We start from the raw sequence: 17,198 nt of genomic DNA on the forward strand, positions 1-17,198 counted from the left end.
TCTGCATTCCAAACCCTACTATATACGTCACGTAATTCTATGCGCTCCAGTCCGTTCCATGCACTCCTATCCACTCCATGCATCCCAGTTAGCTCCATACACTCTGGTCCGCTCCACGCATTCATGCATTCCAGCTCGCGCGTGCGTTCGAGCCCGCTCTGCACGCTCCAGTCCGCCATGCTTACTCCAGTCAGCCCTACACATGCACTCTTGTCTGCCTCATGCATGCACTCCTGTCTTTCTCACACATGGACACATGTCTGCCCCATGCATGCACTTCTGCCTGCACTCCTGTCTGCCCCATGCTCTACGTATTCAGACATTCTACTCATCCCCTCTACGCACACTCACCCCCTCTATGCACACTCACCCCCCTCTACGCACACTCACCCCCCTCTACGTACACTCACCCCCTCTACGCACTAACCCCCTCTACGCACTCATCCCCTCTACGCACTCATCCCCTCTATGCACTCATCCCCTCTACGCACTCCTCTTTAAGCAGACACGCTTTTCACGCATTCAGCAGCAATATCCTGTTCTATATATTCATCTCTTCACTCATCTGTTCTATACCCTCATCCGTTCTATACACTTATCCACTCCTCCGCTCTATCCACTCATCCACTCGTCTGCTCTGTCCATTCATCCGCTCATCCACTCATCCGGTCATCCACTCATCCGCTCATTTAGTTAGCAAAACCACATAAGAAAGTCTTTTTGGAAGGAAAAGCGTTCCTTAGTCGAGCAGTAGCAGAGCTTAAGGTTCTAGAGGCAGTTTCTTCACACATCAAGTCAAATTCGCAATCCTAGTTAAAAGGCACTTCCAGAAAGGGCTCAAAGTCTTATGAAGCAGCAGAATGACAAAAGCTCCTGTGGATACTTTCCTGGAGTCCTGCTTAGGTTAGGGGACTTGGATGAGTCTGATTGGGTCTCTGGAGGTTCACCTGGAGCTCAGAAAAGACTTGTAAGGATATGGCCTTGGCAAGACAATGCACCACGATTGGGTCAGAGTTCTCCTGGTATTCACGGTTTCATTGTAAACTCCCTGTTTTAGGTAATTTTTAATAAAACAGCACTTTGCCATTTTCCTGAGTTGGTTTGGTTATTTGGACTCAGAATGATTCTGTATGATCCCTTCCATTACATATGCACGTTCCTAAAGGACCCTAAGCTAAAATATCTCCTTCTCCACCCGGCCCTGTTTGGCTCCCCCTGATATTATCTAATGCAAAGTCATGTTATCTCAGAAGGCTCTCATACTGCACCACATCATCACTGTGGTGCTCTTCGCTGGTCTCGAGGTTGGTGTATTGTGCCACCACCCCAGAGGAACCAGATCAAAGTTTGCAGAGAAACAGATGTAGGGAGAAGATAAGAAAAAACTGAAACATGTAAAATGGCGAAGATATAGGGACGAGGTGAAGTAGAACATGAAAATGAACATTTTGGGAGTGTGGGGATCTATTAAGTTGGGCCACAGACTGCATTATGGATGGTATGTTCTAAGCTTGTTTAGCATAACATGGGTTGACTTCATGAAGCAGTTTGTAGGAGGAATAGATCGTTTATAGCATCGGTGTTAGGCTGCGTGATAGGCTGGAGCCCTGCTCCAGCCGCCTTATAAAATCGCTTGGGCTTTTTCGACTCAGGATTACCTTTTAATTTTTTTCACATGGCAAACTCTGAAATAGTCATTCGGGACAGGAAATCCAGGAGGCCAGATGTGGCTCAGTCCAGTATAGCTTGTGGGAAACATGGATGTAGTTTGCAAACAAAATGGCAGGATTGGTGCTATGGATCTGTGGACTCATCCTAGGTTAGACTGCAAGGGTGTGCCCCTTCCTCTGCTCGATTAATGCTCTGCAGCTTTCTCGATGGCTTCTCAATATACACATCACTTACTGAATGTTGAGAAGACAATTCCATTTTAGAGTCGGCATGATATCATTGTCTTGTGGACTTCATACCATCCACATTTTGACATGAGGCGCCCTAAAAGGGGGGCTGGGGGGCTTGGAGAGAGAGATAATTATGTGGACACGCAGAAGGACTGAACGCCAACAGATCACTTGCTGAAAATAAGCATAATCGGGTAGGATATAGAAGTGGATCACACATCAAATAATAATACTCATTGTATATGTATATAGCGCTTTGATCGAAAGCACTTTACATAGCAACTATTTACACACAATTGTATTATTATTATTATTATTATTATTACCCAATCGAAATTAGTTTTAAGTTGTGTTTGCAATCCCTTTGTTATACTTTGGTGCTGGTTCAGTGATGCCTAATATTCAGTACATATGAGATTCCACACTTTGGGCCTCATTACACGGTAGGCGGTAAGGGTTTACCGGTACCGGTAAAATACTGGTACCGGTAAACCCTTACCGCCTTACTACGAGGTCCCTTTGCGGGTTGGAGAATTTAACGCCTGCTTTTTGCAGGCATTAAAAACCAACCCGCAAAGGGACCAGAGAGCTAATTACGGTACAACAATTTGCGGTGCCGTAATTAGCAACTTCCCCATTCCCATTATGCCCTATGGGGCAAAAATGTGAATGGGGAAGGGCAATGGGGGAAGGGGGAATTACCGCCCCACCAACCTTGGAATAGGGCGGTAATTCCCCTTTCTACCAAGGCGGTGCCGGTATTTTACCGGCTTGCACCAAGGTGCTAATAGCACCTTGGTCCACCGCCGTCCGTGTAATGAGGCCCTTTTTGTTTTAAAGTAGTTGTTGGTTGTATTCTTGTCACATGCTCTCTTATTGGCATGTGACATACATGTGACATACATCTTAGTTTGTACAATCTTCTTCAGGATTGTGAAAAAAGCAGAGTGCTTAGTGTTTTCAGGTGCCGACACGTGTTTCAACCTCTAGGTTTTTCTCAAGGCATTAACGTGGAATGGGTGGTCCGGGTTGGGTAATGTAGCGGTTGTCTTAATGCACTGGACTGGATAGTGTCCGTGCCTGGCTGGTGTCCTCATCAACAGTCTCAAGGTGATCTGCTAGGTTTAGCGATGATTATTACACAAGATGTGTTTGTGTATGACATAGGTGTTCCATCAAGCTATAGGTGGCTGCTCTAATTAGGGCCTTGCAAGTCAGACATTGCCCCATACAGACTTCTTCCAGCGCGTGACCGTACACTCGAGGATTAATTGATTCTGCGGGATGCAGCCAACCCTGCTATGGGTCACCTTCCAGAGTGTCACTGAACCCTGGTTATGTGAGTACTAATCTCCAAGGTGGAGGGGGTTTGTTCCTGGTAATGGCCTGGGGCTCAGGTTGAAAGCTCATAGAGAGGTGTTAGGGTCATCAGTGAAAAGTGAGAAACGAATTATTCTGAATTCCATACAAAATTACAGGCAAACTTGTAATGAGGCTGAGGGGCTGACTCGGAGAGGCGTGTGTGAAAGCGCAACACCACACCAGCGATGGGTTGAAGACGTATTTTATTGCGGGTATACAAGTCATAAGGTAGAGACCCCCAACCCTCAACACAACATTAATCAACTGGCATTCCTCAAAGGATAACATTCTTTATCAGTCGTCCCATAACATTCCAATGTAACCAACAGTGATGTCATGGCATCCTTCACACTAAACATTCTAATACCATTGCACACAGTCTCAGTGCAGACTGAGACATTATCATAACACACCCCCCTCCCTTAACAAAATAAACTATATACATATGAACTTTATATTTAGTAACCAATGACATTTCAATATACAACGGTCCAGTGACCGTAGATTGCTGAAAGAGAGCAAACAGTTGCCATGTCACTTTCTCACCTTAGCAACTCGTGATAAATTCCATACTTGCCCACTCTCCACGTGCACACGTAGGAAGGTGTTCTCCCATGCAGGAGGACCAGTTTCCTTACAAACAGAAAATCATAATAATGAAAGAATGAGGTGCAGGGACATGAAAGCCTCAGCTTTTGCATATGTCTGATGTTTGGCTTGGCAACAGCCCTAGCAGTCATCAGGAGGGTAGGGCAGTCACATGGAAGGGACTCTCCTCCCAGCAGCACTGGTTTAGCACATGACAAAAAAAGAGTTAAAATACAGAACCTGTCAGGTGCAGTTAAACTCTACGGCACACTTTTCCCTTGATACATATGCATTTCTTGGACTGCAGCACCACTTGACTAGTATAACTAAAGTCTGAGAACACTTTCTGAAAATAGAAAAGAGCTAGTCTTTTAAGACACTTTTGCAATACCACTAGAGCACCTGTTTCCCCCACAACGAGAGATTTTAGCAGCTTACAATGCTGGAAAGCATGACCTCTGCCCTTCAAAACTTCCAGACACCTCCGAATGATGGTGCTGGAAACTGGAGGGGAGAATGTTATATTTTCACACTCTTCTAATCATAAGCTCAGAATGGGCCCCTCAATGTTCTACGATGCACTTAAACTACCCGAAGTTAACACAGAGTATTTGAACGGGCTCAATAGCCCTTTCAAGAGAATGAAAGCCATGGCAGATCTCAAAGGAAAACAAGTTGCGTTGCCCATTTCTAAAGAAATAACACCTTTCTGAGCTCGAGACTGCCAAACTCCCTTGAGAATGAGGCTCCCGGCTTCATCTAAAGTAAACCATGTGGGGTGAGTACCTTATTCAGCAAAGAGTGGAGGAAATCCAGTTCATCGTTCTGTTTGGACAAAAAAGGTTGTTGTTTTACAATCTGAGCTAATTACTGTGAATATGTACCCGCCACCTACAGACTATTCAGAGGTTTTTAATTCTGTAGAAGTATACAGAACATTCCTTCAGCCATAGAATGTTCTGGCTGATGATGGGGGTCCTGAACCTACCCATGCACCATATGACCTGGAGAGGGGCTGGAGGGTTATAGGCGCCTCCATGACAAAACTAGGACTGAAAGATATATGGGGACTCCTGCACCCCTCGATGAGGGATTACACACTTTATTCCTCCAGAGATATGTATCCTTTTCAGACTAAAGTAGAAGAAAGTCTTTACAATAGACACACCTTTAAAGAGGTTTCTATTGTGATAATTGGACGATTCTTCCCTTCTCCCCAAGCTGGAGCCACCACCTGTGAGGCTAGGGAGGTTAGGCCACCACGATAGGCCCTCCCTAGTGGTCTGAGTAAGTGACTCCCCTCTTGGGGACAAGGAATCCCATTCCAGAGCAGGACTCCCAGTGCAAACCACCTTGTCTGAATGTATGGATGTGGAAAATACTTTAATACCTCCTGCAATGACAATGATTTGCAAATAACCTTCTTTACATGTATTGGCTACAGGCGATACTGAACACAACCTGAGCAACATGATCAGCGAAGGACACTCTTCTGTTTATTCATGTGACGTGTATAAGAGAGGAATCTCCTACAGAGAAGGGAGAACCACTACACAAAGCCAAGCATCTGTATAATTGATTCCTGGAGAAGCAGAGCCACGCTGGGCAACGGAGACAGTGTCACTAAGAAAGGCGAGCACAAGCGGTCAACCGAATGTCTCAAGGTTCTCGTTCTCGCCGATTGAGGAACTAAGGTCAGGAATTCACACATCTCAGCTGCCGGCATGACCACTAGCATGAAGTGGTCGGCCGACAGGCCAAAACCAGCCGCTTATAAGGAAGCCTGAGCCCCATGCTCACACCCATCAGACCACAGCCACAGAGCTAAGTAGCAGCGGGAAAGGACAGCCTGTTTACGGGACACTGCTAAAAAGTATGAACTTTGTGAGTGAGGGCTGTGAAAGCTATCCAGTTTTTGGGAGCCTGAGAAACCAAACATATAAATACCCTTCGCAAGGGAAACTGAGAGAGATTTGAACATTGTGAATGACGACTATATAAGCTCTCCAGGTTATGGGAGCCTGAGAAACTGAACATGCAAATACCCTTTGCAAGGGGGATTGAGAGAGATTTGAACATTATGAATGACGGATATATACGATATCCAGGTTATGGGAGCCAGAGAAACCGAACATACAAATTCCCTTTGCAAGGGGGATTGAGAGAGATTTGAACATTGTGAATAACAGCTATATGAGCTATCCATGTTATGGGAGCCAGAGAAAACAAACATTCAAATACCCTTTGCAAGGGGAATTGAGAGATATTTGAACATTGTGAATGATGACTATATAAGATATCCAGGTCACGGGATCCTGAGAAGCCAAACATACACATACCCTTTGCATGGGGGATTGAGAGAGATTTGAACATTGTGAATGACGGCTATGTAAGATATCCAGGTTATGGGAGCCAGAGAACCAAACATACAAATACCCTTTGCAAGGGGGATTGAGAGAGATATGAACATTGCAAATGACAGCTATATAAGCTATCCACGTTATGGGAACCTGAGAAACCGAACAAATACCCTTTGCAAGGGGGTTCAAGATAGATTTTAACATTGTGAATGACAGCTATATGCCCATGCAAGGGGGATTGATAGAGATTTGAACATTGTGAATGACGGCTATATAAGCTATCCAGGTTATGGGAGCCTGAGAAACAGAACATAAAAATACCCCTTTCAAGGGTTATTAGGAGAGATTTGAACATTGTGAATGATGGCTATATAAACTATCCAGGTTACAGGAGTCTGAGAAACCAAATATGAAAAAACCCTTGCCAGGGGGATTGTGAGTGATATGAACATTGTGAATGACAGCTATATGAGCTATCCATGTTATGGGAGCCAGAGAAAATGGACATTCATATACCCTTTGCAAGGGGGATTGAGAGAGATTTGAACACTGTGAATGATGGCTATGTATGATATCCAGGTCACAGGAGCCTGAGAAGCCAAACACACAAATACCCTTTTCAAGGGGGATTCAGAGAGATTTTAACATTGTGAATGACGGCTATATAAGATATCCAGGTTTTGGGAGCCTGAGAACCAAACATGCAAATACCCTTTGCAAGGGGGATTGAGAGAGATATGAACATTGCAAATGACAGCTATATACGTTATCCACGTTATGGGAGCCAGAGAAACCGAACATACAAATTCCGTTTGCCAGGGGGTTCGAGAGACATTTTAACATTGTGAATGACAGCTATATGAGATATCCAGGTCATGGGAGCCTGAGAAAACGAAAATGCAAATACCCTTTGCAAGGGGGATTGTGAGAGATTTGAAAATGGTGAATGATGGCTATTTAAGCTATCCATGTTTTGGGAGCCTGAGAAACAGAACATACAAATACCCTTTGCAAGGGGGATTGAGAGAGATTTGAACATTGTGAATGACTGCTATTTAAGCTATCCAGGTAATGGGAGCCTGAGAAACCGAAAATGCAATTACCCTTTGCAAGGGGGATTGAGAGAGATTTGAACATTGTGAATGACAGCTATATAAACTATCAGGGTTACGGGAGCCTGAGAAAATGAAAATGCGAATACCCTTTGCAAGGGGGTTTGAGAGAGATTTGAACATTGTGAATGAAGGCTATATAAACTATACAGGTTACAGGGGTCTGAGAAATCAAACATACAAATGCCCTTTGTAAGGGGGATTGAGATTGAGATTGAGATTGAGAGTGATATGAACATTGTGAATGACAGCTATATAATCTATGCAGGTTATGGGAACCTGAGAAACTGAACATAAAAATATCCTTTTCAAGGGGTATTGAGAGAGATTTGAACATTGTGAATGACGACTATATAAGCTATCCAGGTTACAGGAGTCTGAGAAAACAAACATAAAAATACCCTTTGCAAGGGGGATTGAGAGTGATATGAACATTGTGAATGACGGCTATATAAATTATGCAGGGTACAGGAGCCTGAGAAACTGAAAATGCAATTACCCTTTGCAAGGGAGATTGAGAGAGATTTGAACGTTGTGAATGACGGCTATATAATCTATCCAGGTTACGGGAACCTGCGAACCCGAAAATGCAAATACCCTTTGCAAGGGAGATTGAGATAGATTTGAACATTGTGAATGATGGCTATATAAGCTATCCAGGTTACAGTAGTCTGAAAAACCAAACATACACATGCCCTTTGCAAGGGTGATTGAGAGAGATTTGAACATTGTGAATGACAGCTATATAAGCTATCCAGGTTACAGGAGTCTGAAAAACCAAACATACACATGCCCTTTGCAAGGGTGATTGAGAGTGATATGAACTTTGTGAATGACAGCTATATGTGCTATCCATGTTATGGGAGCCAGAGAAAACAAACATTAAAATACGCTTTGCAAGGGGGATTGAGAGAGATTTGAACATTGTGAATAACAGCTATATAAGCTATCAGGGTTACGGGAGCCTGAGAAAATGAAAATGCGAATACCCTTTGCAAGTGGGTTTGAGAGAGATTTGAACATTGTGAATGAAGGCTATATAAACTATCCAGGTTACAGGAGTCTGGAAACCAAACAGACAAATATACTTTGCGAGGGGGGATTGAGAGTGATATGAACATTGTGAATGACGGCTATATGAACTATCCATGTTATGGGAGCCAGAGAAAACAAACATAAAAATACCCTTTGCAAGGGGGTTCGAGAGAGATTTGAACATTGTTAATGACGGCTATATGAGATATCCAGGTTATGGGAGCCTGAGAAACCAAACATACAAATACCCTTTGCAAGGGGTATTGAGAGAGATTTGAACATTGTGAATGCCGGCTATGTAAGCTATCCAGGTTATGGGAGCCTGAGAAACCAAACATGAAAATACCCTTTTCAAGGGGTATTGAGAGAGATTTGAACATTTTGAATGACGGCTATATAAGCTATGCAGGTTACGGGAGACTGAGAAACCAAAAATACAAATGCCCTTTGCCAGGGGGATTGAAAGAAATTTGAACATTGTGAATGAGGCCTATACAAGCGATCCAGGTTGCGGTAGCCTGAGAAACCGAACATTCAAATGCCCTTTGCAAGGGGGATTGAGAGAGATATGAACATTGTGAATGACAGCTATATAAGCTATCCATGTTAAGGAAGCCTGAGAAACCGAACATAAAAATGCCCTTTGCAAGCAGATTGAATGAGATATGAATATTGTGAATGACGGCTATATACGCTATCCAGGTTATGGGAGCCTTAGAAACCTGAATGTACAGGAACCTATACAATAGGGATTGATAGGGATATGAACATTGTGAATGCCATCTGTGAGAGATGTCAATGTTATGAGAGCCTGAGAATCCTGAGTGCCCAAATGCCCATTTTAAAGGATCAGAAATGGTTGTGAACACTTTGAATTAGAGCTGAGAACGCAATGGAAGCAATGAAAGTCTGTTGAACCAGGGTGAACAGTCACCCTATGTGAAATAACTTTGGTGAAAACAAAACAATCTTTCTGAGGACTTGAGGACTTTGAGAGAGTCCCAACAGCTCGAAAGTTGAAATTGTTTATTTCTACGCAACCCTGGAGGGATGGAAATGTTAGCAACAAGAGGCAGTTTTCTTTATTAAAAGAAGAGACTGAAAGGTGAAGAATGTTGTGGCGTGAGAAAAGAGCGTTGAAGACTGAAAACAGGTATAACAAAGCTTGGGCCAGACAGAAGCCCTTCTGATGCTTGTGGGCAAACATTACCTTTTTCCTTTTAGTTCGGTGTTTTCCAGAGGTCAAGTCCTAAAACAAAACGTGTGAGACTCATTAACATACCAATTGAATGTGGCATGACCAGAAATTAGTATATCAAGGTGCCCTTTGAAAAATGTTTTGGAACTCCTGAAAATAGTGGGCATACTCCATCCAGCTACATGTACCCTCGACTTGAACCCTGGTATTTTATAAAGTGGTAGGGCCAGTTAGTTGTTTATGATTCAGCGTGAAGGCTTTTTTTACTTTGGACGTGATGAGCACCAACTGTTTTTCTAGGTAGGGAAAATCCCTCGTACCTATATAGCAACATAGGCATTTTTCCTTTTAATTTTAATAAACGTTTGTTAACATTACTCAATGTAGTTCTTCTTCCACTTCACCACATTATTCATCAAATAAGGTATCTATATTCAGGGAAGAAAAATGCTTTTTGATCACAAAAGAACATTCAAAAGATACACATCTCATTTGACAGGAAGCAGTGAGCTTCTTACCATGGGGTTAGTTTGAGTGACATTCTGGACAGGTTATGGAAGGGAGTACATGGAACAGTCACAGGGGTCAATGTGTGGGTGGACACACATAGATTAAGAACAACCAACATTAGACATTGGTAAGTGCAGGTATGTTATACGGTAAGCTGTGTTAGAGATGGATGAAGTGCATGAGTGGAGTCAGAGGAAGTGAGGGGCAAAGGCAAGTTAGAGGCGAGGGATAAATGCTTGCGACAAGGCAGATGGAAGGTAGCTTAAGAGGGTAACTCAGAGGCAAGAAGGTAGGATTTGAATGTGCTTTTGGCCCAATAAGTGTGGACTGTTTCTTGGATGTCTAAGAGATAATTCCATGCAAATGGAGCAAGAAGAGAGAAAGAGTGAGAGGAAGCACAGGGAGGGTGAGGTGCCACAAGTATAGTTGAAGAGGCAGAGCGAAGATTCTGAGAAGGGTGGATAAAGGAGGATATATAAAGTGGTGCTTACCATAGATAGTTTTGTGAACCAGTTCAAAGACATTTAAATATTTCCTGAGTGTAATGTTCAGTTGATGTGAAAAGGAAGAGTAGTGAAGTTAAGTCTCAGAGGAAGAGAGGGGATGTGGCTTGGCCTTGGGGTAGGTATTGTTAGCTTGTTGGCTTTATTGATTATAAGTAGGTGAAAGAGAGATGGAGTAGTTGGAGTTTTAAGATGTGAGCTTTATGGTAGGTTTGGGAAAGGAGGAAGTTGAAGTGTGATTGGAGAACACGTAGGGAGACGTGAGTAGGGAAAGGAGCAGGATCAGAAGGAGTGAATGCATTGGAGGTGAGTAGTCCAGTGTGGAGGGACAGAACATAAATTAGCAAACTAAGGCTGTGATAGCACCTGTGATTGTAATAAGCATTCACAGGTGCAGCATTTAGGAAAGTGAAAGCAAAAGCTCATAGACAAAGAGGCAACAAGGCTGGTCCGTGGCTGGGGGTCACCCTTCACTGTCCCACTCTTAACTGATATGCCCAAAGCAAGTTCACAAGTGATGTCACACTCTCTTGTCACCTGATCACCTAGTCCAGTCATGTTCCAGTGTTCTCTCTGATTTTGTCCATGATGTTGCAGGGATGAGGTGATGACTTCCTGGTTGATTTTCCCATAGGAGTCTCTTGCAGCCTTCAGCCCTTTAGGCAGTAGAGTACTGATTGGTTCAGAAATGTATCATATTATTGATGTGATGAATTAAAAAACGTAAAAATAAAATTAAGAAAACAAACAAAAGTGATTAGGGACTAGTTGTGCTGTCAAAGGAAAATGATTCGCAGTATAAGGTGTTTATTGTGCTGTACTTCCTAATGAATCCTGCCTGTCCTTATCCCTTTACAGCAGTGCACCTTGAAGTTAATGAAAGTAGAGGACTATAAAATGGTTACACTTTAAGTTTCTTCTTGACAGAAGGATTGTCCATAGAATATTTTAAAAAGTTCTGCGTTAGTTTGTGAAAGTGGGTAGATGTGACTCAAGTGTCTACAGGAATGCATCTCATTACCAGTCTTTCTTTAATGTGACCCCGCAAATGCAAAGGATCTGCCTCCTTTTGAGCTTCACCAGGCATGATGACTTTATAATGGGCTTTTCTCACATCAGCACAGACTGGAACATCTAGTTCTATCCTATTATATATTGTTGCTTAATTACATGGGGATTCTTCACAAATGTTTGTTAAGAACTAGTTATCCCCTAACTTTTCAGGTGGAGGAGATGAACCTACATGAAGTGCAGGATGTTTTAGTCCCTGTGATACCTTACATGACCCCAACTAGGATTCTAGTCTTCAGGTAAACACGTCAGATCACATGGGCAACGCATATTCTAGTCGTGTCTCAAGCACATCAGATCATGTGGGCAACTAATATTCTATTCTTGTGTCAAACACGTCAGATCATGTGGGCAACTTGGATTCTAGTCTTGTGTCAAACAAGTCAATTTATCTGGGCAACTAGGATGCTAGTCGTGGGTCAAACAAGGCAGATCATGTGTGCAACTAAGTGTATAGGTGTGTCAAACAAGTCATTTCACATGGGCAACTAGGATTCTATTGTATTAAATAAGTCAGATCAGGCGGGCAACTAGGAGTCTATTCTTGTGTCAAACAAGTCGCCACGTGGGCAACTAAGATTCTAGTCTTGTTTCAAGTCAGATCACCTGGGCAACTAAGATTCTAGTCTTGTGTCAAACACGTCATATCATTTAGACAACTAGGACTCTAGTCTTGTGTCAAACATGTCAGAACATGTGGGTAACTAGTTTTCTAGTCTTGTGTCATAAAAGCCAGAACATGTGTGCTACTGTTTGAGGATAACACATGACATGTTTACTCTGTAGCTGTCATGAAAGTTCATGGGTCTCTGAACTGACAGGTACTGTCCTGCCAAAGGAAGAAGGATAACATTAGTTTCCCAAGTGAAAGAGTAAGGTGAAGCTTAAAAACCACCCACCATAATAAATCAGTGTGATTTGAATGTATAACCTACAGCAGCTGTATTCTGGTTAATACATAAAGGGCCTCATTACGACTCTGGCGCTGGACCATGGTGCTATTAGCACCATGGTCCATGCCCGAGTCCGGCATGGTGGATGGCGGAATTACCGCCACATTCCAAGGTGAGTGGGGCGGTAATTCCCCATTCACCATTTGCCCTTCCCCATTCCCATTTTTGCCCCATAGGGCATAATGGGGATGGGGAAGGCGCTAATTACGGCGCCGTTAAACCCTTAACGCCTGACTTGTAATGAGAGCCAAAGTGTGTTGGAGGAATACCAGGCGATAAGAGCGCTTGGGTTGGGAAACAACTTGGTGACACCAGAAATCAGTAATGACGCTAGCTGCTGCACCCTCGTGTGTCTAGTAGGTACCTCCACCCTACTATAATGTAAGCCGAAGAGGGACAGTGGGCCCATGCAAGAGAGGCACTGCTAGCTTAATGAGTTGAATAGGTGCTAGGGTTAAACCATGACATACAGAAACCATATGATCAGTAGTAAACAAGTAAGATTGTAAGGAAAGAGTTTTTATACATCTTAGGGTCGAAACACGTGTCGGTAGATCTGACAGAAATTATTAAAATCTTTCCTTACAATCTTACTTGTTTACTTGTATATATATATATATATATATATATATATATAGTACATCATTATCGATATAAGAACGTTTTAGTGATTTAGGCAGCCGCATGTGGTCTATTATGGCGTTAGGGGTGGTGACCAATTTTTTTGTTTTTTTTAAAAATTAAAATGCGTCCTTACTATTTTTCAAATGTAAGCCAATAGAAATGCTATTTTTTCACCATAAAACGTGTATGCGTAACGTTTATTCGATTGACATTTCTGTGACATGGACTGGGGCATTCACTGTAGTGCATGTGCAGCACGGAGCACTGTATTGAGCCATCCCTGCTGCACATGCTATGTCTGGTGTTACCCTGGATGGGGACAGTGAAACCATTTGGGCCCTACTGAAATACATGCTTAGGGGCGTTGAGAGTTCAACGCTCCCAAAGCATGGTTTAACTTTGCCCGGCCCCCTATCCCGCCTCTCAAACGGACTGGGCTGGGTCAGTGGATTGTTGAAACCACCCAGCCTATGTGTGAGACAGGAGGTGGGCAGGGTTAAGCCGAAAGGCGGGAGCTCAGTCCTCGCCCCTGAACCAGGCCTGGTGTGCGGCCAGTGTGAAACTGCCTTCTGCAGTAAGTGCAGCAGCCATCGGTTCTACATTTCTGAGGACGGACGACGAGAGCCCCGCAGGGGTGGACTAGCTTATAGGTAACTCTGCAGATTTCCATCTAGGCCTCTGCAACCTGGGCCTCTTTCGTGTGATATTTCCACATTTTACCATAGGAAAACCGTTGTGCTTGCTGAAAATGTATAATATGGGGCCACTTTGAAAATTATTTACAGGGCCTCTTTTGGTTCACAGTCCGCCCCTGGAGCCCAGTAAGTAAAATAATTGCTCAATCCATCCTCTGAGTGGCCATTGGGCTAGTGCGGTTGATGGGATGGTCTACACAAAAGTTTAAAAGTGTACGTTTATTCTTTTTTCTACACCATCCCATCAACCGCACAAGCACAGCAGCCAGTCTGAAAGTGGGGCACGGTGAGGACTGTATGCAGGACAAATTGCAACACAGGTGCATGTGTTCTACCAAACGTACATCAATGTTTGGTAGATTACGTGCATATGTGTTTGTAGGCACAGTGAGGCAAAACGCCACTGCAGCTTACAGACTGACTGCTGTGCTAAAGCCCATCAATCGCACAGGGCCAGCAGCCAGTGTGAAAGTTGCAGTGCAGTGCTTTAATTAGTCCTGCATGTGATCCTACAAGCACAGAAACCTGTGTTCTACCATGCATTGCTGTGCTACAGCAATGCTTAGTTGGGAGAACACATGCCTCTGTGTTTGTATGCACACCGAGGCTCCACTATATTCACAGGCCCGACTGAAGATGTTTATGGTTCAAGTTCTACATGATGGTTGAGGGGGGCTGTTATAATGTGAGTTAGTCTTGTTCTTTATCACTGGCCAGGAATGCATGCGGACAAAATGCTGGTGTGTGTACGATTGACAGCTTAAGAGAATGTTGTGTGTGTGTTGTGTGTGAATGTTCCACGGTTGTCAGTTGGGGGCTTGAGCTGGATGTGAGAGGATGGCCGGTGAGTGTCCCTTGGTGTCTCTTGATATCTACTAGTAGCATCCCAACCTGTCCATATATCCTGTATTATAGCTGCAAATAACTGTATCTGTACAAATATACATATGTACAATAAAGAATCCTTTATTTACTTCTGTGGCTCCATAGCTGGTCTTTGAGCCTCTCTACTTTCAATTATAACAGGGGCCACCCTTTCATCTTAGAGTGAAAACAGTCTGAGGCACACATGCGGTGCATACATTACAGTGGAGACATATACAGACAGGGTGTAATGCCCACCACTTATCAGGAGACTGGCCAGCATGTTCCTTTTTAAAATGACAAAACTGGGGCATAGAGCTGAACTAATAACAAGTTTCAGTCCCATAGTGTATATGAGCATTGCCAATTTGTTATCATATTAGGCATTCTTTGAATACCAGCCCCCTGTGTTGTTTGAGAATTCAAATGGTATACAATAAGATAGCCACTTATGTGATGGTGGAGGCAGTGGCAGCACAGTGGCAGCACATGATTTTGTATTTAAACTTCTTATCCCCTTTTGAGAGTTCTTGCTATAACCAGTTATTGACATCAAGGGTGAAACCAGCATAATGAGTTATGGCTAGACTAACCTACACTGGTGTAGTCATTCTCGACATGTTTCCTTATTGTGGCATGGCATTTTCTACTGGCAAAGCCAACAGGAATATTTTGTATATGGTAACTGGCATAGATTGGTGCATCTTGCATGGGCACAGGAATTGAAGCACATGCATTGGGAATTATTTACTAATGAGACTTTCGTAGTGGCTTACTCAAACCCAAGGCTCCAGATCTACGCCAAACTTATCACCTCATGATCATTAATGCCATATTTGGCCATGATGACTATCCCCATAATGATTCCTCTTTACTCCGTTACTGGGCAATGTCTTAGACGGTAGCTCAAGACAGGCTACGTTCTCATGGCTGTGAGAATCTAGGGTCAATAGCTAACTCTTTTATTGTGTGCCCAGCCTGGTGAACCCTGCAGTCTAGATGACTTAAGTCCTTACTTAACTAAGCTGGGTAAGACGTGCTTTTAGCACCATATGACTACAGGTTCCCCTGACAGGTGCACATTATATCTGGGGGCCAGTAGGTTATGGCATTAGTGTTATGGAATATCCAGTTAGTGGGCTGGTGGCAATGTATGTTGTTATGCTTTCGAGGGGCCCAAGAGGCATCGTAATCTACATGTTGAATTCACTGAATCTTCTCTTTTTAGTGCTATATGAATAGTTTTTAAATTGTCTCTGTGATCTTATCATTACACATTTGTGTGATAGAATATTCTTTTTATGTTGGGCTTTCAGGGATTAATCAGAATACCATATGATCGGTAGTAAACAAGTAAGATTGTAAGGAAAGATTTTAATAATTTCTGTCAGATCTACCGACACGTGTTTCGACCCTAAGATGTATAAAAACTCTTTCCTTACAATCTTACTTGTTTACTACTGATCATATGGTTTCTGTATGTCATGGTTTAACCCTAGCACCTATTCAACTCATTAAGCTAGCAGTGCCTCTCTTGCATGGGCCCACTGTCCCTCTTCTGGTTACATTATAGTAGGGTGGAGGTACCTACTAGACACACGAGGGTGCAGCAGCTAGCGTCATTACTGATTTCTGGTGTCACCAAGTTGTTTCCCAACCCAAGCGTTCTTATCGCCTGGTATTCCTCCAACACACTTTTGCCCTCATTACAAGTCAGGCGTTAAGGGTTTAACGGCGCCGTAATTAGCGCCTACCCCATCCCCATTATGCCCTATGGGGCAAAAATGGGAATGGGGAAGGGCAAATGGTGAATGGGGAATTACCGCCCCACTCACCTTGGAATGGGGCGGTAATTCCGCCATCCACCATGCCGGACTCGGGCATGGACCATGGTGCTAATAGCACCATGGTCCAGCGCCGGAGTCGTAATGAGGCCCTTTATGTATTACATAGAATACAGCTGCTGTAGGTTATACATTCAAATCACACTTATTTATTATGGTGGGTGGTTTTTAAGCTTCACCTGACTCTTTCACTTGGGAAACTAATGTTATCCTTCTTCCTTTGGCAGGACAGTACCTGTCAGTTCAGAGACCCATGAACTTTCATGACAGCTACAGAGTAAACATGTCATGTGTTATCCTCAAACAGTAGCACACGTGATCTGACTTGTCTGACACAAGACTACAATACTAGTTACCCACATGTTCTGACATGTTTGACACAAGATAGAGTCCTAGTTGCCTAAATGATATGACGTGTTTGACACAAGACTAGAATCTTAGTTGCCCATGTGATCTGACTTGAAACAAGACTAGAATCTTAGTTGCCTACGTGGTGACTTGTTTGACAGAAGAATAGACTCCTAGTTGCCCGCCTGATCTGACTTATTTAATACAATAGAATCCTAGTTGCCCATGTG

This window comes from Ambystoma mexicanum, chromosome 11 (assembly GCF_040938575.1).
Source record: "Ambystoma mexicanum isolate Mex_15411 chromosome 11, UKY_AmexF1_1, whole genome shotgun sequence".
Lineage (NCBI taxonomy): Eukaryota > Metazoa > Chordata > Amphibia > Caudata > Ambystomatidae > Ambystoma > Ambystoma mexicanum.